Genomic DNA, 27690 nt, shown 5'->3' with positions numbered 1-27690 from the left:
TACAGAACGATGCCGAGAGGAAGAATACCTCTTCCAGGTTTTCAAAGATAATAGATACCCAAAAAACTGGGTCAGAAGATGCCTACACGAACAACATCAGGAAGATACTACATGCCCCGACCCATTCATCACGCTACCTTACATCAGGAACACATCAGAACGAACCACAAGACTCCTACGACCGCTGGGCATCAGAGTGGCACACAAACCCACATCAACTGCTCACCCGAACCAAAGACCCACTCCCCACTATGGACAGGACCAATGTCATCTATAAGATTCCCTGCAGAGACTGTGACAAACACTACAACTGACAAACAGGAAGGAAACTAACAAGGGTACACGAACACCAACTGGCTACAAAAAGACACGACCAATACTCACTCATCTCTATCCACATGGATAAGGAGAACCACCAATTTGACTGGGACAACACCAAAATCCTGGGACAAGTTAAGCAGAGACAGGCACAGGAATTCCTAGAAGCCTGGTACTCCACGAAGAAAGCCATCAATAAACACATAGAACTCGACCCCATATACACTCGACTACGAAGGAAAACCGGAAGTGAGATAATCCAGCTCAACGGACTCCAGAGTTCAAAAAACAGGCGGGAAAACACACCGGCACTTCATCGGAGGCTGCACTGATGATGTTACCCAGCAGGGTAATGAAACATCTGCGGAACAACAAACTAGCTCGGCAAGCCAACCAACCACAACAATGTGGTTGACTGTTAAACTGCCCTCTGAGCAATAAATGCTTACATCCCTTGAAATGAATAAGAGAAAGCAACATATTGGAAGTTACTATCGAACAGAAATTTAACTGGTTCAGTCTTAACAGTACATGTTAAAGGCCTGGAACTATACAATGAATAACTCGCAATAACTCGCCTCATGACTCCCAAAGCCTTTTAAACATCTATAAGACTTAAGTCAGGAGTGTGATGGAATACTCCCCACTTACCTGGATGAACGGAGTTCCAGAGTCAATTCTCCCATTATGAATTTGAGATGCTTAATTTTCTGTTAAGACAGAAGTTAGAACAACTAACTTGATCTTACCCAATTCTTAATATGCATTAACTTTAAATGTAGTATAAATAAACACACTTTTCAAATGATATTGAATTGCGTTGAATATTTATTGAAGAATTCCCACTAAAATAAGCACAAAATAGTGTTACACTGGGTATATGGGGTATAACAATAAAGCAGTTGAAGGTCACATTTTCAATAAAACACGTACTTTATCATAAAGCATGTTTATACATCTGCAAAGTGCCACTAAAATACTACTACGCCAGTTGCACAACTAAATTCTAATCAAACAAATTTAAACACAGTAAATAATGGATACATGCATCAGCATTTAACAGTCAGAAACTGGAATAGTTTAGAACAAGCAGGAAGGCCTGCATGGAAGGAAGAGCTACGAAGACATTAAAATATTTCTTAAGGTGGGCTTTCAGACCATATCAAACACTGCAGCACCTCATACTTGGTGGTACTATATGGTTTTGTTGAAAAGGGAGCAAACACAAAATAGCAAACATCCTTTTCTCCCCACTTTTCCCCTGTTTGCAATGAGTATTTAGACCATTTGTTCTCCAGCAAAAAGGAAGGATAGCTTCTTTGGAAAACAAACAAATCTGGGATAAAATGGACACCACACCACCTTTGTTTCAACAAAGGGCTATCTGGGCAATTGCATTGACTGTTCAGCTCGTAAGTATTCTCTTTAGGTTGACAAACGTGGTCATAATTGTTACTGAAACTGTGAAGGTGAGAGCTTGTCATTTAAAACCATAATTGCCTACCTAAAAAAGAAAGCCGGGCCTATTTAAAATGAAAAGGAGGTTGGTACTGGGAATTTTGTTCTGCTGACTAGTGAGAGTTCATCTGCTTGGCTCTTAGAACTAATAAATCTGAAAAATGTTGGCTCTAATGTATTGAATTGTGGAATAAAATGGAACTGACTCCTTGAGGGAGAAGAGTTTTGGGTTCTGCATCTCCTGCTTAAGGCAAAGCATTCTGCTACCATTCATTTGCTTTTGAAGAAAGGGTCTTCCATTGGCAAGTACTTCTTCCTCAGAACACTGTAATATTACATAGAATACAAATCTGTGGATACAACCAACGTATTTCCTTAACCACCACACTACTTCCACTGAGTTGAGAAATTATTTAACTTGAGAAATGATTTTAAGATTGCCTTATAGTAATATTTAGTATGTTTTACTCTTTAAGGGTATAATTCAAAATAATAAACCAATGTCTCAACCTGCTGCTGAGTATTTAAAGATGCATTTTTAAAATATTTCTTAAACTATGAAAGAAGTACCTAAAGGGAGAAAGTAATTTAAAAAGGTAAGGTTGCAATGCTGCAATTGTCCCTTTTTCTCTCAGGCACTTTCATGCACCTAGTTTGCTGCAAGTCAACTTTTTAGTCAACAGGTACTGCTCCTAGCCTAGCAGATCAATATGAAAGCCACCGCACATCCAGAAACAAGTCAATCCAGTCCAAAAAATGAAAGCAATCAGAAAAGCATCAATACCCTCTCAGAACAGGGAAAAAAAAAACAAAAATCCATCAGAGCTACCTTGCCAAGGAGCATATTTAAAATCCAAAATAGCACCATTCATCAGTGTCTCATATCCCGTGGCAGCACCTCAATCACTTACCACAAGGAAACAATGCATTACATACTATTACAGTATTTCTATACATAAAATTTACATGGCTAAAATATGAGGTTACATAGGCAAGTGAAGATTTTAGACATACATTATGAACTAACAAGCTGATTACATTAAAATTAAAAGAAAATGCAAGGGACTCTCAGCCTTTGTAGTCTAATGAAAACATCACGTGTAAGAGAGGAAATGCTTTGGTTGCACACTTCCAATGGAGTAATGGAAGACAATGTGGTGCATGGTACGAAAAGGCCTGAAGGCCCACCTGTATTGGTCGTAAACATTGTTGTTCACAGTGTGTGTTTATTAGTGTTTCCAGTTTAGTAAGACTGATATTTGTTGTTTTGTGGTAATATTGTCCATGGTACAAATCAGCCAGGTTCAGAGTCCCCTCAATTTGTTTTATCTAAAATTAAAAAAAAAAACACAAACAAACTCTGAAACTGTGCCACCTCAGCAACATTCAGGCACCAGGTCAACACACATGGAAGAATAATGATTGAATATACAGTGACTCCATTGACTTTTGGCAAAATCTGAATCTGGCTCCATTGAGGGAGCCAGGCCCAAGACTTTGCTCTTATTGTTCCCCTTCTTGAAGCCAGTATTTTTTCCTGATGGGTGACATGAAGCATCCCCTTTAAGAAAAACAAAACAATAAATAAACATGTATGTGTAACATGGTTCTTCAGTCAGATTTTTACATTAGAACATTAATAACTCCACAAAAATTATACTTAAGGAATAAATGCAAATTATAGCGTTAATTAAAGAATGAATCTTTAATTCCACAAAATGCACAAAACAGCCAATAATTAATCACTGCCAGTAAAGAAAATTCTGAAAACAAGCAGGTTTTTGATGAATATAATTTTACACCAAGAATCTTTTCACACCACTTTGCCCCCACAACTTTTAAAATCTTAGCTATTTGCTGCCACAAATTATTAGAACAGCAGTAAATGCATTTTCCGTGTGAACTTCAGCATCCTCATCGAGTGTTTGAAAAAAATCCTTTTAAATCAGCATCCCAGATTGTTGTCACAACAAAGACTCTCACCACCTTTGTGAAAGTGGTAGAAGACATCGGAAACCCTGAATCCTGAACCTGACAATTCTTATTTTCAAGATGGTCAACGGTTTACACATGTGCATTTCACAGAGACAACTGGCATTTAAGTGAGCAGAAGCGATCATTTGAAAGATCATAATTTGATCAGATCCATTAAAATCTGAATGTGGAGTCACCAGTGTCTGAATGGAGATTAGACCAGGTAATATTGGCTCTGTTCATTAATTTTGGATACCATTTGGAGACTAAGTTATCCTGTACAGGACACTTTTGGGATTGTTAACTGTTGAGAAGATTATGTGGGAAACATGTAAAGCCCTTTGAACTGTCCAATTAGTTAAGAACTGTCAAGACCTGTCAACAAATAACATGCTTTATCAGTGTTTTCTCCATACCATGTAGTTTTCAATTTAGACATTAATAACTGATAAACTTTTTTCTGTTCATGGGTACTTGTGAATATTAGAGAAGTTGGCATGGTAGATGATGGTTGAAGGGAAGTGGGCACTACGTTAGTTCAGGAGTAATGAAGAGGCATAAAAAGTGACAGTGCTTTCTGCATAGCCCAACTTGATTCTTAGACCAGTCACAGTATTACCGGAGTATCTGTGGGCAGTGCGGGTGTCCATTTAAAAGTTTATCCTGTCTCTGTACACTTGACTTAGAAACAAAAATTGGGGCAGTGACTTTCAGCTTTCATCATAGAATCCTTACAGTGTGGAAGCAGACCAATTGGCCCATCAGGTCCACACCACCCCTCCAAAGAACATCCCACCCAGACCCATCCCCCTACCTTACCGCTGTAAACTTGCATTTCCCATGGCTAATCCATCTATCCTGCACATCCCTGGACACTATGGGTAATTTAGCGTGGCCAATCAACCAAACCTGCATATCTCTGGACTGTGGGAGGAAACTCACACAGACACAGGAAACTCTATACAGACAGTTGCCAGAGACTGGAATCAAGCCTGGGTCCCTGGTGCTGTGAAGCATCAGTGCTAAAACACTGAGCCACCATGCCACTCATTTTATTACCTTGTTACCAATTGTAGTAATTATACCTCAGTTGGAAGGCATGGATTCAAGTCCCATTCAAAAGACTATTCATTGAATATATAATCTGGGCAGACATTTCAATCCATAATAAAGGAGAGACTGCACCATTGCAGGTGTTATCTTTCAGATGAGAAGTTGAACTGAGGCTTGTCTTCCCCCTCAGATAGGCAGTAAAAATCTTTGGCATCATTTGCAGAAGAACAGGGGACGTGGTCAGAATTTCTTGCGAGCAGTACCATGAAAACCAGGTCCTGAGGTCAGTTATCACATCGCTGTTTGGGGCAGCGTAGCATAAAAACTAGATTCTACATTTCCCCACCTGAAAGCAGCAACTGCACTTCCTAACTACTTTCTTTGCTGTGAAGAACTTTGAAGTACAATCAATTTGCAACATAAAAACAGGTCATTAGGCTTAATCAGTTTGTTGTGGTGATTAGCCTCTACACAATCATATAGTCTCAATGACATTTACCCACCCAGTTCCAGACACAACTGCTGTTCTTTCCTTCATCTGAGTAATCTAATCTTGAAGGTTGAAATAAGTTTCTGGAAGTAAATTCCATTCTCACAACTGTATCCCCTGAATCGGTTTTAAATAATTTATGTTTAATCTTTTCTCCATAGACTGTCAATATTAGATTCCTCACCTATTAGAAAATCTATTCCTTAGCTTCACAGATCATCCTTACATAATTTTAAATGTTTCTATCATTGGCAAACAAAGCTAGGCAGTACACAATAATTTGTAGTTTAGTCAGAAGTGTATTCGGAGTAGAGACACCACGGAATAGATGTTCACAGATTACTGAAGGTAGCAGCACAGGTGGATAAAATGGCTATGAAGGCAAAAAGGACACATTCCTTTGTTAGTCAAAGTATAGAAGGTCAAGCTCAAATTATATAAAACTGTAGCCAGACCACAGCAATGGTACAGCATACAGTTCTGATCGCTTTGCAGGAAAGATGTTAATGCACTAATTGGGATTTTAAAATTATGAGGGACCCAAATAGAGTGGATAGGAAGGACTGAGCAAGAGAGGTCAACCAGGAAACATAGATTTAGCATAGCTGTGAGAAGTTTCAAAGGGGAGTTGAGGCAAATTTTCTTCATCCAGAGAATGTTTGGGGTCCAGAATTCACTACCTCTACAAATGATAGAGAATAGAAGCCCTTGGAAGCATTTATTTTATGCATATGAGGCGCTTTAGGCTACAGGACCATGGACAAAGAGCATAAAAGTGGGATTAAAATGGTTAATTCTTTTACAAACAGCACAGAAAGAATGCTGTCCTCATAAAAGAAATGCACACATAACTAAAACTTTCTTCATATTTATTCACTATTAAAATTCTTCTTTAAAACCATTACTTTCTCTCTCTAGTCGTTTGGTGTTTTACTTCTAATTTCTACTCCATGAAGTCCACAGAATACAGACTTTTGGTGGACAACTCATTTAACCACCCATCACTAGACTCGGCTGCACTATGTAAGCATTATCAGGCACTTCTCTCCATCACTGCTTACAATTCAAAGCTCATTCAGGAATGCGAAGGGAACTCTGCATTCTCTTCACCACAAACTGCCTCTGAAATCACTGTTCACTGTCTCCTCCACTCTAACAAGGGGTGATGCATAGAAACATTGACAAACAGGAGTAGGTCATTTAACCCCTCAAACCTGCTTTGCTATTCCAGGTCATGCTGATAAACAATAAACTTCAATGCAATTTTCCTATGCTATCCCGAAATCCCATATGTCATTAGTATTTAGAAATTTATTGATCTCAGTATTGAACATTCTCAATGAGTGGGCCTCTAGCACAAATATTCAGACCATCAATTCAATGGCCTCTGTTGCTTCCCTCCCTTCCCAACCTCATTGTGCCTTTATAACCCTCATCTGCCCGAGTTCTAATTCAAATTCTATTTCGTCTCTTCTTTATTGTCTCCGAACTCATCACATCCACAAGATCCAGCTCCCTCAATCTGTTTTCCAACCAAACCTTTCCTGGGCTCCATGTTAGCTGATTTTTTTAACGGGTTTCTCTCATCGGGTATTGTCTCCTGCCATTATCCGTCTCTTTAAATACCCACTCTTGGCCCTTATGTCCTTGGAAGTTATAACTGAATCATGAACCTCCCACTTCTCGCCAAAGTTCTTGGAATGTGTGGTTTTCTCCCAAATTCATGCCCAAGTTTTCCAAGATTCCATGATTCCACTCCAATCAGGGTTCCAGTCTTGCCACAGTATTGGAATAGCCCTTCTCAAAGTCAAAAAGAACGTTTGCATTAAACAATGTAAAACGCTGATTCCATTTTCAATTGTTAAAAACATGCAGCAGAGAAACCAATTGCTAAAAGCAACAGTAGCTCTGGATTTAACAAAAAAATACTTCAACAGTTGGCAAAATGACTCCAATGTGGTGGTGGTGGTGGTACATTACAGTTCACTTACGGAGTCAGCGTTGCTGTGGCAACATGCAAGCATGCATGTATGTTGTAGTCTGGATGGTGGTGGAAGAGGCTCCAACTTACTTTCTCTCACATGACTGACCAGGAATCTCACCCACTCTCAATGTCTGTTAATATTCAACCTGTTTGGATGTAATGTGAAAACACCCTCATTGGTCCCCATCTCCTGGGATGAAACTCAGGCTCAAAAGATTCTGGCTCCAAGAAGGAAATCCCATTGTACCTCAAGACTATGAAATACATACTGGATTTAGGACATGCTCAGAAATTGCTCAAACTTCATCAGGTTTTTATTTAATTTAGGTAATTGATCCAGGCTGGAGATCTGACAGATTTTTGCTGGGATCAAGGACCTCAGCTGCGAAATCCTGGCCCAGGAAACTATTGGCTAATCAGAAGCCAGCAGCTCTTCATCGCAGGTAACAGTACTGGGGGAATGATGATGGTTGTTAGTAATGGATCCATCGGAAGCCCATGATCATTGAGTACGGGTGGAGGTGGTGTCACAGAGACAAAGCCGTTGGTTGAGGGAAGTAGGAAGGTGGCCCATTGGCAGATTTCTCAAATCAGGAACTCAGTGTTCTTGAATGAGGGCTCTCCCCAACCCCTAGGAGCCTGTAAGCAAATCCATTATGTTGAATAGTAGCAATTGTAGAAAAAGGCATTTAAGTAGGTAAGTTATCATCTGATATCAGGGTGGAAATGCCATCTACAAGCCTTCCTATTCCAGACTTAAATCAGAGTAGAAACAGAAAAATGGCAGGGTTTCCACCCTTAACCCACCTCCATACTCATATTGGAGGGAGAGCAATGAACTGCTGAGTTTCAGATAAGTTCATATCCTTGTCAGCTTGTAACAGAGGCAATGTACTCATTGTGGGCACTTTAATATTCACATGGACTGAGATAACCAAATTGACAAGAAAGGTCGAGAATTAATTTTGTATAACATTTGAGGGACAGTTTCTGAAGCAATTTTATAAAACTATTTGAAGATAAATCTATTATTGTGTAACGAGGCAGGAATAATTAGTTATGTCCCATTAAATGATCTGCAGGAAGATAATGATTATACCACAGAATTTCACATGAATTTTCGAACATATTCCAATCAGAGACAAGAATCTTAAATTTAAACAATGCCAATTTCAAGGGTACAAGAGGAGAACTGGCTAAGGAAAATGGTTTGGATCTATAGACCAGACCGTAATTATCAACTGCTGTCTTGCTGTTGCAACATTCTAATTCTCTGTATGAATTCTTACTAATGGAGGGAGAGAATGAAGTAGTTTCTTCTGGCACCACTTGAACACAAAGGTGTACAAGAAGTTTGAAATGATAGTTGCCATGTTAATTCACTTTAAACATGGAGCTCAAATGCTGGCAGGAGTTGAATATCAGGAAATGCAAAATCAACAAAATCCCAAATGGAACAGCCCTTTGATCTCCTGTTCATTTACAATTTATTAAGCCTGTGATGTTTCTAGCAGAACATTTCTCCATGTTTTCTGATGATCTGCTGCAGTTTGCACTGAGACAAGAATATTTAGTAAATGAATGTTCAGTTTGGTTTGCCAACTAGTTATTTGAAATGGCTTAAGCCTTTTGCTTCACTGCCTTTGACTGGGGCCATTTCCAGAGAACAAAGGGATTTAATAAGAGGGTGAAATAAAGTATGAGAGTAAATTTGCGGGGAACATGCAAACTGATTGTAAAAGCTTCTACAAGTATATGAAGTGAAAAGGATGCGTGAAGGCAAAGGTACTTCCTTTACAATGAGAAACAGGGGATGTTATAAGGGGGAACAAACAGATAGTAGACCACTTAAATACATATTTTGGTTTTGTCTTCACAAAGGAGGACATAAATAATGTCCCAAAAATGTTGGTGAACACAGGGTCTCATGAGACACAGGAAGTGAACGAAGTCAGTATTAGTATGGAAAAGGTGCTGAGGAAGTTGATGAGATTGAAGGTAGAAAAATCCCCAGGGCTCAATAACCTACATCCTAGAGTAAGTAAGGAAGTAGGCTGAGAAACAGTGGATGCATTGGTGGTCATCATTCTATAGACTCTGGATCAGTTCCTTTGGATTGGAGGGTGGCTAATGTAACCACACTACTTAAATAAGGTACAGAGAAAATTGGATATTATAGCCTGACATCAGTAGTAGGGAAAATGCTAGAGCCTAATTATAAAAGATTTAATAGCAAAGCATTTGAAAAATCTACTGGAATTTTTCAAGGATGTAACTAGGTGAGTTGGTAAGGGGGAACCAGTGGATGTGGTTTACTTGGTACTCCGATGGATGATCAACCATGATCACACTGAATGGTGGAGCAGGCTCAAAGAGCAGATTGGCCTACTCTTGCTCCTACTCCCTGTTTCTATGACCTAACTCTTACTTCTCTCCTTTTCTTTCCCATTTCCAGAGAGGTGAAATTTCCTGCTGGCCTGGAGACAGACAACTGACTGTTCATTACAGACAGGTATCTCACCTTCACTAGAGAAGTCTCGAGATAAATACATGAATGAAAAACACAAGGAGTAAAATAATACTTCAAAAAGAAGTCTTTACTTCTCTAGTAGCTCATGACATAGATCATAGAATAGAATCACAGAACGAGAAGAGGCCATTTTTGTTGAGTCCATAATGGCTTTCTGAAAGGACAATTTAGCTGGTCCTAACACCCCCTACCCAACAGCCTTGCAATTTTCATTCTCTTTCAGGTGATTACGTAATTTCCTTCCTGTAACCATAGGCTAACTCTGTTTACACCATCCTTTCAGGCAGTGCATCCCTGATTGGAACTGCTTACTATATAAAAAATGGATTTTCTTCATGTGGCCTTTATGAGTTTTGCAAATTACTTTACAATTCTACCTCCTGGTTCTCAACCTTACTGTCAAAGTTTGAACTGAGAAGATATAATCCAGTGACAACAAAGGAAAGAATAGAACTTCACATTTTTGCCACTGCATTTTTTTATTAACTTAAATGATAGTGTTCCGACAGAAATTCTACATACTTCTCTACTCCTCATGCCACTAAGACCTCTCTGCCAGATACACTGATAATATTATTGTAACATTTTGATGGTTTATATATCGGCGAGTGGAGTAGCCCCAGGAAATTAGCCCAAAGGCACCTCTCTGCGTTGCTGACCATCTTCCTCTACACTTGAACAGCTAGAATGTTGTAATACGACAAGTAGTTTAGTGCAAAGCCTTAGCATCAAATTTCATCTTTTAAGTTGTGAAATATTTATGAGGCAACAACTTCACTCTCAGTTTCAAATATTCCAAATGTCCTAGGTGCATTTGGTGCCTCATCACATCCTCTCTAACACCCAATATTATTCAGCATTTTAATCACTTTTGAGGGACAGAAACAAGCAGAACAGAAAATAGACAATAATTTTTGGAACTAATTTGCAAATATTCTGCTTTTCAAAAACTGCATTTGAAAACTTTCATATACCAGAAATGTTTCGCTCTTCTTCAACTTCTGTCTTCTGATCATCTCATGACAAAAACTGCTTGAGTAGTTACAAAGAGTACAGTGAAAATATGCCTAATTTAATAATCATCTAGTGTATGGAAGAGAGATCTTGGGTTTGAGGCTAATTTACAGCTCAAAATCATGTTGTGAGAGGCAGGCTAAAATCTGGGATGACATCCAAAAGGCATTGTGCTGTGCAGTTCTTTCCAGCTGCAAAAACAGTTTTTTCTTGAACATTTTCCATTGTAAAAAGGGTTTAAAATCCCATATGGTTAGAGACCATTGATTACTCAGAAACAAAGGAAGTAGAGCTCATTTCAACGGTACTGTACTAATTCTCAATGCAAGACAAAGATCAGTTGTTAAACAAAGATCCATCTGGAAGATACATCTCCTTAACTGCATACATTTCACGTACAGAATAGTCAAGAACTTTCCTGAACTAGCTGTGACTCCCTCTGTGTCATATGCATTTTACAGATATTTAGAAGCTGCACAGCAATGTTTTTTTTGTTGCTTCAGCACAATAGCAGACATTCTTTGGTCACTTGTCCTAACATAATATTCTAGGCTCAACAGGCATTTTCCCCTTATACCTCTGTGAAGTGCTGCATTAAAAATATTGAGAATGAAATCCATACGTGTTTTCTTGATCACCTGCTATAATGGCAGAGGGTGAGTTTGATAAAATAGCATTAGCAATGTCTACTTTGTCTTATCTCACAGGCTGGAAACTCGTGCAGCAAAATCTACAGCTGACAAGTGATGAACTTCCCTGGAAATTCACTCCCACTATGCAAACTCAAGACATCTAACCTTAGTATCTTCAGTGTTACTGTTGAAATAAACCCCCGTGAATTAAGGGGACCACTAAATTTCTGAACTAGCAACTCAACAAGCAGAAGTAAGAAGGCAGCTTTCTATTTTATGTACTATTAATATTATTGACTGTTACCACTGCCAAATGTATTAACTGATGACCCAAATGATTAGATAATTGGTTGGCCAATTAGACTGTTTCAATAAAGTGAACTTGACCACTAACTGAAATGGGAGATCAGTAAATAGAACCCAGGTGCTGAAGGACTTTTTTTTTAATGCACTTATTTAGTCTGTGGGTCTGTGCACCAGTGTCCAGGCCAAGGTTTGTTAGCTTTGGAGCCACGCCTTGTTTGGCAGCATGTGAATAAATCACTTTGAGTAAAATCAATGGTGCCTCCAAGTAGGTGACAGCTACAACATATTATGCTCATAATTAAATCTCTTACTGAAGGAAGGCTTCCATCCTTGGCACTGGTCTTCAGCAGTCTTGAGGTAACATGGGAAACACCAGGTCAAAGCTTTGCCAGGCCTTTCAAAAAAAAAGCAGACAAACATATTGTTTTCTTAAGCTAATGTCAAAATGATAGCAAAAAGCTAAATGTAATCCATTTTACATGGCTGTAAAGAACGGGTATGTATCATACCAGACACCACAGGCAAATATTAGTGGCTGTGACAACACACACAATTGGAGATGTTAAGAAACATAAGGCTTTGGAACTTTGCATGGTCTGCTTAAACATTTAGAATTGTAAGAAACATGAATGCAGTGAGAAAGTAAAAGCAGGGACATGGTTCTATGAAGGAACAGTATTTCAAACCTAAGGTAAAACATTAAAAACTTGTCGTAAAAAATCAAGAACAACTGCAATCTACCAATGGTTTTAAGGACTCCAAATGATGCATTAAGCATTTTACACTTTTTTTTGAGTTACATCTCTGGACAGTGTCACAAAGGAATTGGCAGCCAAATTTTTTTAATGTAGTTATCAACAATTCAGTTAACTACAAAAAAAAAAGGCCTTTACAATAGAAAATAAGTCAATAAATAACATGATGTTTAAGCTGGTAGTTGCAACAAGCAGAGGCTACAAAAAAATCTCAAGCTTGTCCTCTAGCACCAAGTACAAAGGCTTCGAGTATTTACATACTTTTAGAAACAAAGGTCAAGTTCATAAAACACCTCTTTTCCAAGTTACCTGGTGTCACCCTGATGCCACAATGTTAAACAAAAATCAACTTCTCATTTTGTGAAACTTATTGTGATGGAGTCAATTTAATAAGCTTAAAATTTATACACAGTGTACTCAAAATTTCTTTAAGGAATGACACTTTCTACACAATCAGCTGTAAAATTGAGGATATTTTAAATTAGCTGCAAAGGCGTTTTATCAAATATTTTGCAATTTGTTGTAAGGACGGTTGTCTAAACAACTGGCATAGCACCAAAACAACACGTGGAAGAAATGCAACATCTGCAAAAAGTTACACAAAAGCAACTTGCTGTCCAAAGAAAATATCAGCTGATTCTTTTTACATTGAAGAAGTTAAGCATGCAACACTTATCTCAGTACAGTAGTTAATCTTGAGATGAGAAAAGGTATATTACTGTTCCATAAGGATTCATTCCAGAATATTGCTACAGCAGCCAGTTTTCTGCAGCAAACTTCACTGATGTAATTCTAAAATTTACTCCAGGCCTGGATGATATCAGGGGAGCACTAAGGAAGTAAAGGCATGAAGAATGTTGGCATTTTGTTAGATGGAGTAAAAAGTAGAGCATAGTAGAGAAAAACAGTACTGCTGCATCAAGACACATTTCATACGGAAAAAGAGATTACAGGAATAGAATTCCAGGACTTCAATAATATCACTGGGTATAACTTGCAGTCATTTTACACCAAACTGTCTGGTTTTATACAGGATTATCCAAATATACTAAGTTTAAAGGTGGCTTTACAACATGACTGAAAAGGTGACAGTACATTTATTTATTTATTATTGTTGCACAATTTAGGCGTGGCCAGTTTTCATGGAGAGGCAAGATCAAATCTTGAAAATTGATACCAACATGTACATTTGGTTTTTAAAATTTGCATTCAAAGCTGTGCTCAATAGTGATTTAAAAAGACAGCATCTTCCTGCCATAGTAGCTCACAGGGAGTTAACCAAATCACTTAATGACCCAATAATGATTCACTTCCCACTCCTGGAGGTTCTTGGGGAGGGGGACCTAGTTCTTTCGCCCTCCAAGATCTACAAAAAGGACCTTGGAGACAATGGCTGTCCCACATTTAAGTCGTGGCAGTCGCTATAACAACCCTCCTCCCAAATGCCCAGGGTTACACACCTCGCTCTGGCTCCCCAAGAGATTCCTAATGAAACCAGTGAGGCTTCTTCATTCTTCGTGTGCAGCCCCAGTACTCACCACCACTAAAGGTGGCACTGCTGAGGACTGGCAGCACCTGGGCTGCGACATGAGCCGACATCCTCAACTGGGTGGCATTCCAGAGGGGGCCTGCTGGCTGCATGCTACCAGCAGAAATGCCACCCAAAGATCACTGTGCAGCAGAGAGGGAGAGATCACTGCGAAGCAGAGAGGGATCACTATGGCCAGACTGGGAGAGATTACTGTGAAGCAGAGAGGGATCTATAAAATGGAGGAGAAGAATCAAACCGTGACATCATAAGTAAGCCATGAGGTGAGTTCCTGTTAATAGAGAGAGAGTTGGGAGCAACAATAGTAAACATTGGAACAATGGGCAAAAGATAAACTGAGTGAGATAAAAAGAGAGGGAAAGAGAGATGAAGCAACAGTGTTGTGGGGGTGCTCCTGAGTTTGGCTAAAAAAAGTGGAGAAAGAAAAATCAAACAAACAAAAAAGGTGGATTGATTAATGAGCACTGCTGCTGATTATTCTCAGGAATGACTCTAAGCAGCTGGAATATTAAAAACATTGCACTGGTTCCCCATGTTTTAATAATATGAATAGAAGCGAAGTAAGGAACTTCGACAGCACCTTCCAAACTTGCAACTTCCACCACCTAAAATAACAATGGGCAGCACATACATGTAATACCATCACTTGCAGTTTTCTCTCCAAGCCATACACTGTCCTGACTTGGAAATAACATTTTTAAAATTGCCATTCAAAGAATTGCACAGCACGGAAACAGGCCTTTCAGTTCAACTCCTCCATCCAAACCAGTCCCATCCTCCATTAATATTCTGGAACTGCCTCCTTCACAGCAGTGTGGGTCTACCTACAGCACATGGACTGCAGCAGCTCACAATCACCTTCTCTAGGGCAACCAAGGACATGCAATAAATACTGGCTCAGCCAGTGATGCCCACATTCCAAGAATGCGTAATAAAAACCTGAGTCTTTTCTTTGATTTTTAAGTGGAAAGGTTTATTAGTATAAAGTAGTTAATTATTAGTAGAATGTTTATTAGTATGAATAAGGTTTATCGTTTAATTGAGGAACAGCAGTCCCACTCTCATGTGGGATGTGAGAACTCCACCATGCTTCCTGTATCCTGGATAACCAAATACAAGGAAATTTCTCAGTTATAGCAGCTCAAGCTACAAAGCATACAGCTTGAATACCAGCTGATGCATCTGAAAGGTTGAGAGCTTCTTTGGTAGTATGTGCATGGATGTTTTATTTTCTATTCATCTGTGGGACATGGGCATCGCTGTGCTCACTAACCTGTAGTCAGGTTTGAATACCGAAGAAAGTGATAGTCCATCTGGAGAATGCAACCAGAGCTAGGTTCATGGTGCCATATTTGGGTTAGCACTGTAGGTGGGCACAATGAAGACTTGAAGAGCAATCACAATAGCAGATTTAATAGCAGAAACTTTTAGATATTGCTGCAGCATTACAATGGAGATTACTGGTGCAGCCGGAGGTGAAGCACTGAAGTAGAGAAGTGACCAGTACGTGGATTCAGAGGAGTGCTGTGAGAGTTTACAGGCTGGCACATGTCAGGTGCCAAAACCTGTGAATGTGGAATGTGAGTATCCAGTCCCTACAACATTAGTTAAGACTGCTGGATTATTAGCTCAGTAATATTACCACAACACCATCTGCATTCCTAATAAGAAAACTACCAGGGAACAACAGAAATTTACTGTTATCTGTATATTGAGGACGTAGCCAGAGTCAAGGCAACTTTGGCAGAAAAGAAAGAGGCTCATTGGAACTTTAGGTGCTCCAGTCACATATAATAAGGAATGATTAACCAGTTGCATGCTGAGGGTCAGGCTCACAACTAAATTGTAAGTGCCTGACTTAAATATTGTAATACACTCCGGCTTCCACACCGCAGCACACAAACACCATGTAAACCATCATTCTAAAATGGCGACAGGCATATATGCCGTGTGTTGGGTTGTGATCTGTGATTTTTCATTTTTACACTTCCTGACCCTTTCCTGTAATGTAATGGAGAGGAGTTAACATTGGAGGTAAAAATATTATTTTCTATTTAAGTTTTTTTTAACCATTTCAGGGTCTCTGCTCTTTTAATCAGTTCAAAAAAATAGAAACATGGAGGAGTAAATCATTCAGCTCTTCAAGCCTGCTCTACCATTCCAATATGATCATGGCTGATGCTCTATCTTAATGCCAAATTACCACTTTCACCCCATACCCCTTGTTGTTTTAAAATCTAAACGTGTACCTGTTTTTGTGTATATTCACTGATTTGGCTCCACAGCCTTCAAAGATTCACTGACCTTTGAATGAAGAAATCTTTGCTCATCTCAGTCCTAAATGGGCTACACCATATTCTGACACTAACTCCTGGTTCTAGACTCCACAAGAAAGAAAACAAGCTCCTTGCATCTAGTCTGTCCAGCCCTGTTAGAATTTTATACAGTTCAAACAGATCTCCTCTCATCCTTTTAAACTCTAGTGAATACAGGCTTAGTCGAACCAATCTCTCCACATATAAAACATCTTGCCGTCCCTGGTATCAACCTAGTGAACCTCTGCTGCACTCCCACTACGGCAAATATAGTCTTTTCTAGGTAGGGAGATCAAAGCTTCACACAATATTTCTGGTGTGGTCTTACTAAAACCCTGTATAACTGCAGTTAAGACATCCCCACTTCAATGAAGACCAATATACCACCTGTCTTCCAAATTACTTGCTGTGCCTGCCTGTCTATTTTCATCGACTAATGTTCAAGGGCACTATATTTGTTTGTACATCCACACTTCCCAATATATCACCACTTAAATAATACTCTTCCTTTCTGTTTTTCACACCAACGTGTACAACTTCACAGTTAGCCACATCGTACTGCATCTGGCATTGTTCACCCACTCACTCAACTTGTCTAAATCACCTGAAAGCCTCCTTGCATCCTCCTCACAACCCTGCCCAGTTTTTGTATTCGCCAAATTCACCACATCAACTAATTCTGCCTTATCTAGTCCACCAGGTTCATCCTCAAAAGACTCCAGTAGATTAGTTAAGCATGATTTGCCTTTCATAAACCGATATTGGGCTGGGCTGGGTTTGTCAAATTCTATAATGCTCTCCAAATGTTCTATTCTCATGATTTCTTAGAACAGCTTCTAGCATTTTCCCCATTACTGATGTTAGGCTAACTGGTTTACAATGGTGTTTTGTCTCTCCACCAATTTCAAACAGTGGGGTTAGATTTGTTACCCATCAGTCAATAGGAACTGCTCCAGAATCAATAACATTTTAGAAGATGACTAGCAATGCATCCAATATTTCCAGGGCCACTTTCTTTAGTATTCTAGAATCCTTTATTCATTCAGGGTGTCGCTGGCCAGGCAGCATTTATTGTCCATCCCTAATTGCCCAGAAGGCAGTTAAGAGTCAACCACATTGCTGTGGGTCTGGAGTCACACGTAGGCCAGACCAGGTAAGGATGGTAGTTTCCTTCCCTAAAGGACATTAGTGAACCAGATGGGTTTTCCCTGACATTTGACAAAGGACTCACAGTCATCATTAGACTCTTAATTCAGGATATTTTTTGAATTCAAATTCCACCACCTGCCATGGCCGTATTCGAACCTGGATCCCCAGAACATTATCTGGATCTCTGGATTAACAGTCCAGTCCAACGATAATACCACAAGGCCATCGCCTCCCCATGCAAATTATCAAGCCCTGCTGATTTTTCAGCTTTTAACACCATTAATTTCCCCAGCACTATTTTCTTACTAATACTGTTATCATTCAATTCCATCTTCACTAGACCTTTAGCTCCTTAACATTTCTGGGAGCTTCTTTGTGAATACAGAACCAGAGTACTTACTCTATTCTTTTGCCATTTTATTTGTTCCCCATTATAATTTCCCCAGCTTCTGACTGTGAGTGACCTACATTTGGCTTTAACTAGGATTCTTTCTTTGCATGTTTATACAAGTTTTTATCCTCTCTGCATTGTTACCCTCATACTCCATGTTGCCCCTCTTGATCAAACTTATTGTCCCCTTCTGCTGAATTCTAAATTGCTCCCCGTCCTTAGGCTTGCTGTATTTTTCTCTGGCAATTTAATATGTCTCCCTTTGGATCTAATATTATCACTAATTTCTTTTCTAAGACATGGGTGAACCACCCTTCCACTTTCACTTTTGTGCCAGACAAGAAAGAATAATTGTTGCAATTCATGCACATGTTCTTTAAATATTAAATATTAATCATTGCCAATCCACCACCATCCTTTCAGGTAACATTCCCCAACTTATCATAGCAAGTTCACACCTCAAACCCTCCTAGTTCCCTTTATTTAGATTCAGGGCCCTAGTTTCAGATTTGGTTATTTCACTCTCCACCTTAATGAAGAATTCTATCAAGGCTCTTTTCCCCAAGGCACCATTCACAAGATTGTTAATTAATTCTCTCTCAATGCACAGTACCCAGTCTCGGATAACCTGTTCTTTGGTTGGCTCATCAACATATTGGTATATAAAAATATATATACATTATATACACACACACCAACAAATTCTCCTCCACAATTTGGAAGGCAGTGAAGTAGTGGTAATGTTACTGGACTAGTAATCCAGAGCCCCAAGAAAAGGGTTCAAATCCCACAATAAACACAAATAATGAAAACTGAATTCAATAAAAATCTGGAATAAAAAGCTAGCCAAATAGCAACCATGTAATTATTGTTGACTGTGATAAAAACCCATCTGTTTCACTAATGTCCTTTAGGGAAGAAAATCTTCTTTCATTACCTGGTCTGGTCTACATGTGACACAGCAACGTGGTTGACTCTTAATTACCTCTGGACAACGAGGGATGGGAAATAAATGCTGACCTAGCCAGTGACACCACATTCCAGGAACAAATAAAACAAATCATTGCTATAATCATCATTGCTGGTTTGGTTTGTCTAATCTATATGTAAATTAAAGCCATCTGTGATTACATTTGTACACATGTTAATGCTAGAGGTCTATAAATCTTTTCACATTCTTTTTAAAATCAGGAATATTTGGAAATTTGTAATAAATGGATCTGTTTCTATTACTTTTTTTATTATTCATTCATGGGATGTGGGCAGTGCTAGCCAGGCCAGCATTTATTGCTTTTGCCCAAATACCCAAATGGCAGTTAAGAGTTAACCACATCACTGGGGTCTGGAATTACATGTAGGCCAGACCAGGTAAGGATGGCAATATCCTTCCCTTTAGTGAAACAGATGGGTTTTTCCCAACAAACAACAATGGTTTCACTGTCATCATTAGACATCTTAATTTTAGATTTTATTGAATTCAAATTCCACCCTAGATTCAAACGCAGGGCCTCAGAACATTTATCTGGGTCCCTGGATTAATAATCGCATAAAGATATTTAATACCACTGGGCCATCACATCCTCCTTTTGGCTCCATGTGCTTAAAAATATGAACATTAAATGTACAGAAGAATTTTGCTACAATTTCTCTGCTGTCAATTCATGTGTTTCAAATAGGCAATTTAGCAATAACATGAATCCAGTTCACTGCCAGTACGAAATAAGATGATCTACTGCTTCTTATAACAAGTTAAGTTCTGTGGTTTCAGTGCAAACTTTGCTGATTTTACATAAAAGTGTGGATTAATCAGTCCTTAAATAAACGTTTTATTTTAGTAAATTTGTGACATTTAGTAGCTTGCAATTTGGGGACATGTAAATGAATAATAAATTTTAAAGTGACTATTTGTTGGACATTGATTGGAGGCTAAAAGAAATCAAAAACTTCAAGTCACACTAATAAAGCCTTCTACCATTTCAGAAAAACCAAGCTTCTTCACATACTTATTAAAAAATAATCATAATCCGATAAAGATTATTATTTTTCCAGTACAAATGCAGTCACATAAAAGAATGTTGTGCAACATATCATATTTAGCCTATCCTCATTCCTGTGGAGGCCATGAAGAATGTACTTTTTTTTAAACGCACCACTCCTTTCAAAGGGCTGCCTGTCAGCTTCTGAGGTCATCCAAGGATAAGTACAAGCACAGACATGAATCTATCCAATACATTCAAGCACCATGGGTATTGGCTTCAGGCTGCAGGTGGTAGTGAACATTCAGATGGAATTCATCAATCTGGTTTACAAAGATGGTCAGCTGGCCAGATGTTTGAATAAATTTTCTATTTTTCTTTCAGAAGGCAATAAGTTTCTTTTGAATTTGTACAAAATATAGTTTACTTGTTAAGTACCATACACACTGTCTTCAAGGGAGTATGATCTCCGCTAACAATCTACAAGTAATTCATAATCCTGTTCAACTGCACAGCACCTGTTTTTCAGGGACGAAACAGGCTACTCTATTCACCAAACGGAAAGTAGAATGCATGTATACATTTCCAACTGGAAGTGCACTGTAATCAAATTGCCTTGCAACGATCATACCCAAAACAGGCTTTAAGCTGTTGCATATGCAAAAATATTGTCTTGTGCATTGGTTTGCCCTCAGGTCACAAGTTGCACAAAGAAAGCCATGTCATTGGTCCATTTGTTACTAACAGGATATACTTATGAAATATAATCACCTCAATGTTGAGGCAGAAGGAACAAAAGTGCTCCATTCCACATTTAAAGAAAATGGGATTTGTATAGTTTGTGTCCGGTCCATTCGCAGCCACTTTACTTGAACTGGCTTCAGATTTTCCTCCCAATCTAGCCACTGGTCTCAGCCTATCACTTCCTGACCGAGTCTCCAACTGTAAAGAATATTGAGAGTACCAAGGGAATGTACTCTGGGCATGGAACTTCAATGGCTTAGTAACATCACCACTGACTGAACTGGCAGAATCCCAAAGCACTTATCAACATGGCAGACAGTAACAGAACCAATATGAAAGTAAAAGCTACTTAACCTCATCCTCACCAATGTACCTGCCTCAGATGTATCTGTCCATGACAGTATTGGGAGGAGAGGGCACAACAAAGACAGAGTCATACAGCACTGAAACAGACCCTATGGTCCAACCAGCCCATGCCGAACCTAATCCCAAACTAGACAAGACCCACCAGCCTGGTCCTGGCCACATCCCTCCAAACCTTTCCTATTCATGCACATTTCATTATCCAAATGTCTCTTAAATGTTATAACTGTACCCACATCCACCACTTCCTCTGGAAGTTCATTCCACTCGCAAATCACCCACTGTGTAAAAAAACTGCCCCTCATGCCTTTTATAAAATCTCTCTCTCTTCTCACCTGAAAAATGTGCCCCCAGTCTTGAAACTCCACCATCCTAGGGAAAAGACAACTACCATTGATTCAGGTCACCTCTCAACCTCCTAAGCTCCAGTAAAAGAAAGACCCAGCCTATCCAGCCATTTTTTTTATAACTGAAACTTTCCATACCTGGCAATTTCTTGGTAGATCTCTTCTGAACCTTCTCAACGTGTAGCATTACCACTCTGTGAATGGAATAGATTCAGGACAAGTCTAGAAGCCCAAAAAGGGACACCCAGGAGGTGATATTGGCCACTAATGGCAGCAGAATCATATTCAACATAATATGCACTTTCATGGTCTGCCATGGAATCATCAAGGCAGGAGTCTAAGCCTAGCTATGTGTTATAGGTGAAGTGCAGGGAAGCATGTCAGTAACAGCACCAACTATACCCAGAAATGAGGTGCATACACCATAAAGCTACAACAACATCGTACACGTGTCAAACAGCAAAACCAGTATGTCATGGAGTAAGTAAAACGGAAAGGTCACCATAGTCCTAGTTGACCATCGGCTGCTCTCTCATTAGAGAGGGATGGTGGGTGCTGAGTTTACCCTGAGGGTCACCAGACCTCAGGAGAGGGATGAGGTTAAAAACTTTCATGGTTACCTCAGCCAGTACAGGATTTGAACCCATGCTATTGGCATAACGAACCAGCTGTCCTGCCAACTGAGCTACCTGACACCAAGTGATCCAGTAAGTGATGCACAATTAATAGATCACATCAAAACTCTGCACTCTTTCCACATCCAGTCATGATTGGCGGGGGATTCCACAAACATCCTCAATTATGGGAGAGGATATTGAAGTGGAAGATCTAACTCAGCTTCCTCTTGAAGGTCTCCAGACACCAGTCTTCAGCCAGTTCAATTTCCTCAATGTGATATTGTGAAACGGCTGAAGGCACTGGTCATAGCAAAGACTATGAAATCTAACAATATCCCAGCTGTCATACTGAACACATGCTCCAAAATTAACTGATCCCTAGTCAAGTGGTTCTAGTAAAAATACAAATGTTAGCACCTAACCAACAATGTGAAAAATTATCCATATATGTCCTGTTCACAAAGCAGGTCAAATCCAATCCAGCCAATTGCCACCAAATCAGTTTATCTCAATTATTAGTCAAATGATGGAAAGTGTCTTTGACAGTGCTACTAGATGACACTTACTCAGCAATAACCTGCTCACTAAAACTCAGTTTGGGTTCCACCAGGGCCATTCAGCTCCTGACCTTTGCTTAAAGATGCACAGAACAGTTGAATTCAAAAGAGGATGTGAGAGTAACTGCCTTTGACATCAAAGCAGCAGGTGGCATCAAACAGCCCTGAAAATTAGGTTTCATTGATCAGAAACCTTAAAACCCAGAAATGAGGTGCATACAGTTTGTTGATACATGTATTTTCATGAGAGGTTATAGCCTTGGAGTAGCGCTTGGTGTGAACATCATTAGAAGTAGCAGTAGAACAGACAAAAAAGTTGGACTGTTGCCCACCAACAAGGTGTCCTATGATACAGGGAGTCAGTGACAGAATCAAGCTTGTATAAAGTGTGCTGCTAGTTCAGCAAACTCTTAAAAAGTAAGGTTTGGGGAAAAATGACCCAAGTAACTTAGAAGGACGGCACGGTGCCTCAGTAGTTAGCACTGCTGCCTCACAGCGCCAGGGACCCAGGTCCAATCCATCCGCAGGCAACTGTCTGTGTGGAGCTTGCACATTCTCCCTGTGTCTGCATGGGTTTCCTCCGGCTGCTCTGGTTTCCTCCTAGAGTCCAAAGATGTGCACACTAGGTGGATTGGCCATGCTAAATTGCCTCTGGTGTTCAGGGACGCCTAGATTAGGTGGGATGCTCCGAGGGTCGGTGTGGACTTATTGGGCCAAATGGCCTGTTTCCACACTGTAGGGATTCTATTAAAACACAAGAGGAATGTAGAGAATCCATGTTTGTCCTGAAAGTGTTTAGAGGTCAATGGGAACAAAAACCGAAAGAACTGCAGATGCTGTAAATCAGGAACAAAAACAAGTTGCTGGATAAGCTCAACAGGTCTATATGTAACAACGGTCATGAAAGGGTATATTTGCCTACATAGGTAGAAGCAAGAAAAAATGGTTTATCTAAACTCCCATTTTGTTTATAACGGCAGTTTAATCAAAGAGTTGACTTTAGCTTTACATGAAAGAACATCAATGATCATTACTCCAAGAGGTGAAGCTGTTCGCATCAGGTCTGACTGAGGAAGAATATGTCTTTTTCAAACTGTTTCAAAATTAAGACAAGAATCATCTGTTCAGAAACCTAACAGTCATAGAATCATAGAATCCCTATAGTGTGGAAAGACACTGTTTTGGCCCATCGAGTCTACACCAAGCCTCCAAACAGCATCCCACCCAGATCCAGGCCCCCCACCCTATCCCCGTAAACCCGCATTTCCCATGGCTAATCCACCCAGCCTGTACATCCTTGGACACTATGGGCAATTTAGCATGGCCAATCTGCCTAACCTGCACATCTTTGGACTGTGAGAGGAAACCAGAGCACCTGGTGGAATATCCTGAAAATACCAAACAGTGTACAATCCCTTAATGAGATTAGTTTTAAATCTTATTATTTCATTATTTACATTGCAGCGCTTGGCAAACAGGAACTAAGAATCAGTTTTAAGAAAACTTTTTAAGTTACATTCTCTCAATAGTTAACACACTTTCCTAAGAGATTACACCATTAACACACAGGGCACTGCATTTAGGCTATTCGACTAAATATCATTCCACTGGCAGAAGTTCTTTTAATTCCAATTCATAAGATATAAGCATATCTAGCACAGACTTAGTTTAGTCACCCATTATTACTCTGGTCAGCCACATCAAGCATTACTACCTATTGCTAACACTACCAGTCATCACTCCTGCCTTCTTCACCCTGATCACCTGCAAGATGCTCAAGGGCTTCTTTGTCATTAACATTTGGACCATTTTTTCATCTGCCATTGCTACATTACTCCACCATCACCACATGCAGCACTCACTTTCCCATCATGTCAAACTTTCAATTCCAGCTACTACCTGTCTTAGCCCTGCATCTTTGTTTCTCTTAGTTTGCTCCAATTTCACTTATGGCTTTTCCAATTCATCTAATCCAGAAGATCCAACTGGTGCCACCTTGACACCATGCCTAATAAAGTGCTGATTACCCAACCTACCCTCCTGACCCATGTGTCAAAATTAAGTCACTCCCTCTTTCAAAACCACCATCACCTCTTTATTTAGACGAACAGCACCTCTGTTCCTGAAAACTACAACCCCATATCTAACCTCTTTACTCTCCAACATGCTCATATGCAAGTTTTTGAATGTATAGTGGTTGACCAAATCTACCACAAGACTTCCCTCCACATCATGTCTGAATATCTCCAATCATGATAAGCACTGGAAAGACTGAAACCACTATGTTTGGCCTCTGCACAAATCCTTTGTCTTCACCATTGATTTCATCTCTGACCAGTCACAATTGTAGACAGGAGCAGATACTGGCAACCACAGTATCTTATATAATCCCAAGATGAATCTCTCATTGCATAACATCCCTACCCTAGGCCACCCACTTGTCCTACAGCAATGCTTGCCCAACACCCTCCCCTACTCACTCATTTCAATCTGGTTGCTCAAACCGTCATTTGTGCCTTTGTTACTCACTACCAGATGCAGAAACTCTAATGTGCTCCTGGCCAATCTCTTGAACTCCTACATCATTTAACACTGCTCAAATATTCTATCCTGTACCAGGTCCCACTCACCTATAACTTTGTCGTTGATCTATATTGACTCCAATTAAAATTTCTATTTTGGCTGTCAGCAAATGTAGCATACAAAGTAGGATGTAGTAAATTCAAATCATCACCATCTAGCATCAACTTCCAGTTATCTCTGGTTCCATGTGTCTTTTTGGTAGAGTGAATATGATCTAGGACATCAGTTACCTTATCTGGATGGAAACTTAATTTAAGAAAATTATGGTTCACTTCAAGAGAGACTGTATGTTTTAAGAGTAAAAAAACTGCTTAGATTGGTAAACCCATGACCAGAACCATCTTGAACAACAAGGGCAGCAAATACATGAAAACTCTACCACCTTCCCATTTCCCTCCAATCCACTCACCATCATGACTTATTGCTGCTCCTTTAGTATTGCAAGATCAAAATTCTGGAACTCCCTCCCTAATGACATTGTGGGTGTACTTATAGCAAATGGACAGTAGCAGTAAAAGGAGGCAGCCCAACAGCACCTTCTCAAGGGCAACTAGGGATGGACAATAAATGCTGGCCCAATCATCGACACCAACATCTCATGAATAAATTAACTCAGATTACAGCTTTTGTTAATAAGCATGTCTTCATGCTTTCATCTGCCAAGACTCCTAACTTTGGGATTCCCTCCTAAAATATCTTTAAAATATTTCTTAAAACCTACATGTGAATTAATTATTGGTCACCTTATATCAAATCATAAACTAAAATAACACTCGGATGCCCCTTGGAAGGCTTTATTCCATCAAAGATGCTTTAAGATTGTTGCATTCACAATTCATTCTGATTAACAAAAGGAGGAAATGATTACAGCTTTTGTGCTCCAATAATTCAGAATTTGTGAAAGACATCAATCAAGAGCTATTTACTATGGAGTAATTACTTTAATAGTTAACTTTTTGTTTACTAAAAGCATTATTAACCATAAGCCTTGATTTACACCTTACAAGTTGGAAGTTTAAAAACAATTTAATTCTATACTGATTATTCAAAACCAACAGAATTAAGAATGAATACAAAAACTCAATGAAAAAATTACCAAGAAACAAAAAAGTACTACTTTAATAATTTTAAATATAACCGAGAACCTGATCATTGGCATTTGGCAAGCTATGCTGAAATGTTGAGATATGGATAAATTGAATGGGAGGAGACTAGTGTTGGGTATAAATTCCAAGACAGACTATTTGAACTGAATGACCTGTTTCTATGATGTATACTTTCTGAAATTTTAAATATAAAAAAAAATATAACAACAATAAAGCCTTTACTGAGTAAAAACAGGAATTCAAATCATTCTAAGGCCCAAAATTCATAATATTTTGTTCAATACATACATGGATGAAATTACTAAAAAAAACCTAATGGGTCAATGTATTTGGAAAAATATAGTGATATACTTTCGTTAAAAATGTTGGTTCTCAAAACTATAATATAAAAATTTCTAGTTCCAGAAAATGAAAATTAATAGATGTATTAAGTTCCTCATCTGAAATAAGATCACATTCTAAAGGAGTTTGGATAAAATAAACCAAAAACTGCAGACCCATATATATAAATTATCATTGGTGAACAATTATAAAAGCAGCCATTTTCCCAAGAAGATGAATAATCATCGATTTTAATTTGCAGCAGTTTATATACAGATATGTTACTTGTTTGACATTCATTAACCATGAACCCTCTAAATCATAACCTACACATTTCTGTTTGAGACGATCAATCCTTACCCCTATCTGCATGTTTTGTTGGCAGAGGCGGGACTGCAGGCAGGTCTCCCCAGTTCCTAAAGGGGAACAAACTATAAGGGAAAGAACATGCATAGTTTTATATATAATTATTTACAATGTATATAACAGAGATCCTTTCAAACAAAATTGTTAATTTCATGAGCTTAATATCTGCAATACCAAAAGAAAGATGTAATTTAAGGCAACCTAACTGTACAACTAACCAACATAAAACCACGTTCTAAATCTGCAATGGTTGAAAGACAACTAAGTCGGACTAAGCTTCTAAGACAGAAAGAACAAAAGAACGCTAACAAGGATGGCTCAACACAGCGCTTACCACTACAGAACGAGCTGGTCCAACGCAAAATCTATATTCTTAAATAAAAATAACGTTTTTAAAAGCTGAACTGCAGAAGAGATTGCTTCACGGTGCAATACTTACAGACAAAGCCCTCTGCCCCGCTCCACCTTCTACCCTACATAGAGATCTGCAATGTAGCTCCCCAAATAGGGAGCATTTTTTTTTCCGTAAAGGCAATGATTACTGCACTCCAAAAAATGAAGTACAGTCAGCGCTTGAAAAGCTCCCAAAAAAGCTGGTTTACTGTCTACCCCAGTGCCCGTAGTTGGAGTGTATGGAACAATGAGCTAATTCTGTAGCTTGCTGGCGTTAATCCAAACATCCAGCGTTGGTAGTGGTGCTGCTGCAAAGCTAGACTGCTTACTCTGCATGAATAATCAACTCAAAGTCCCCCTGTCTGGGACTGGCAACCAATCAGCGACGAACAACCCGCG

General features: G+C 39.2%; 1 long non-coding RNA gene across 1 annotated transcript; it reads right to left on the bottom strand.

The window, feature by feature from the left end:
* Positions 1-1128: 1128 nt before the first annotated feature.
* LOC109929760 lies at positions 1129-27632 on the bottom strand. Its single transcript, XR_002260605.2, has 5 exons — positions 27338-27632; positions 26893-26963; positions 13234-13345; positions 12071-12153; positions 1129-3337 (listed from the first exon to the last, which is right to left on the bottom strand). It is a non-coding gene; the product is annotated as an uncharacterized LOC109929760 (long non-coding RNA).
* Positions 27633-27690: the final 58 nt, after the last annotated feature.

This window comes from Rhincodon typus, chromosome 3 (assembly GCF_021869965.1).
Source record: "Rhincodon typus isolate 14 chromosome 3, sRhiTyp1.1, whole genome shotgun sequence".
Classification (NCBI taxonomy): domain Eukaryota; kingdom Metazoa; phylum Chordata; class Chondrichthyes; order Orectolobiformes; family Rhincodontidae; genus Rhincodon; species Rhincodon typus.
This window is presented reverse-complemented; position numbering and strand designations above follow the sequence as displayed.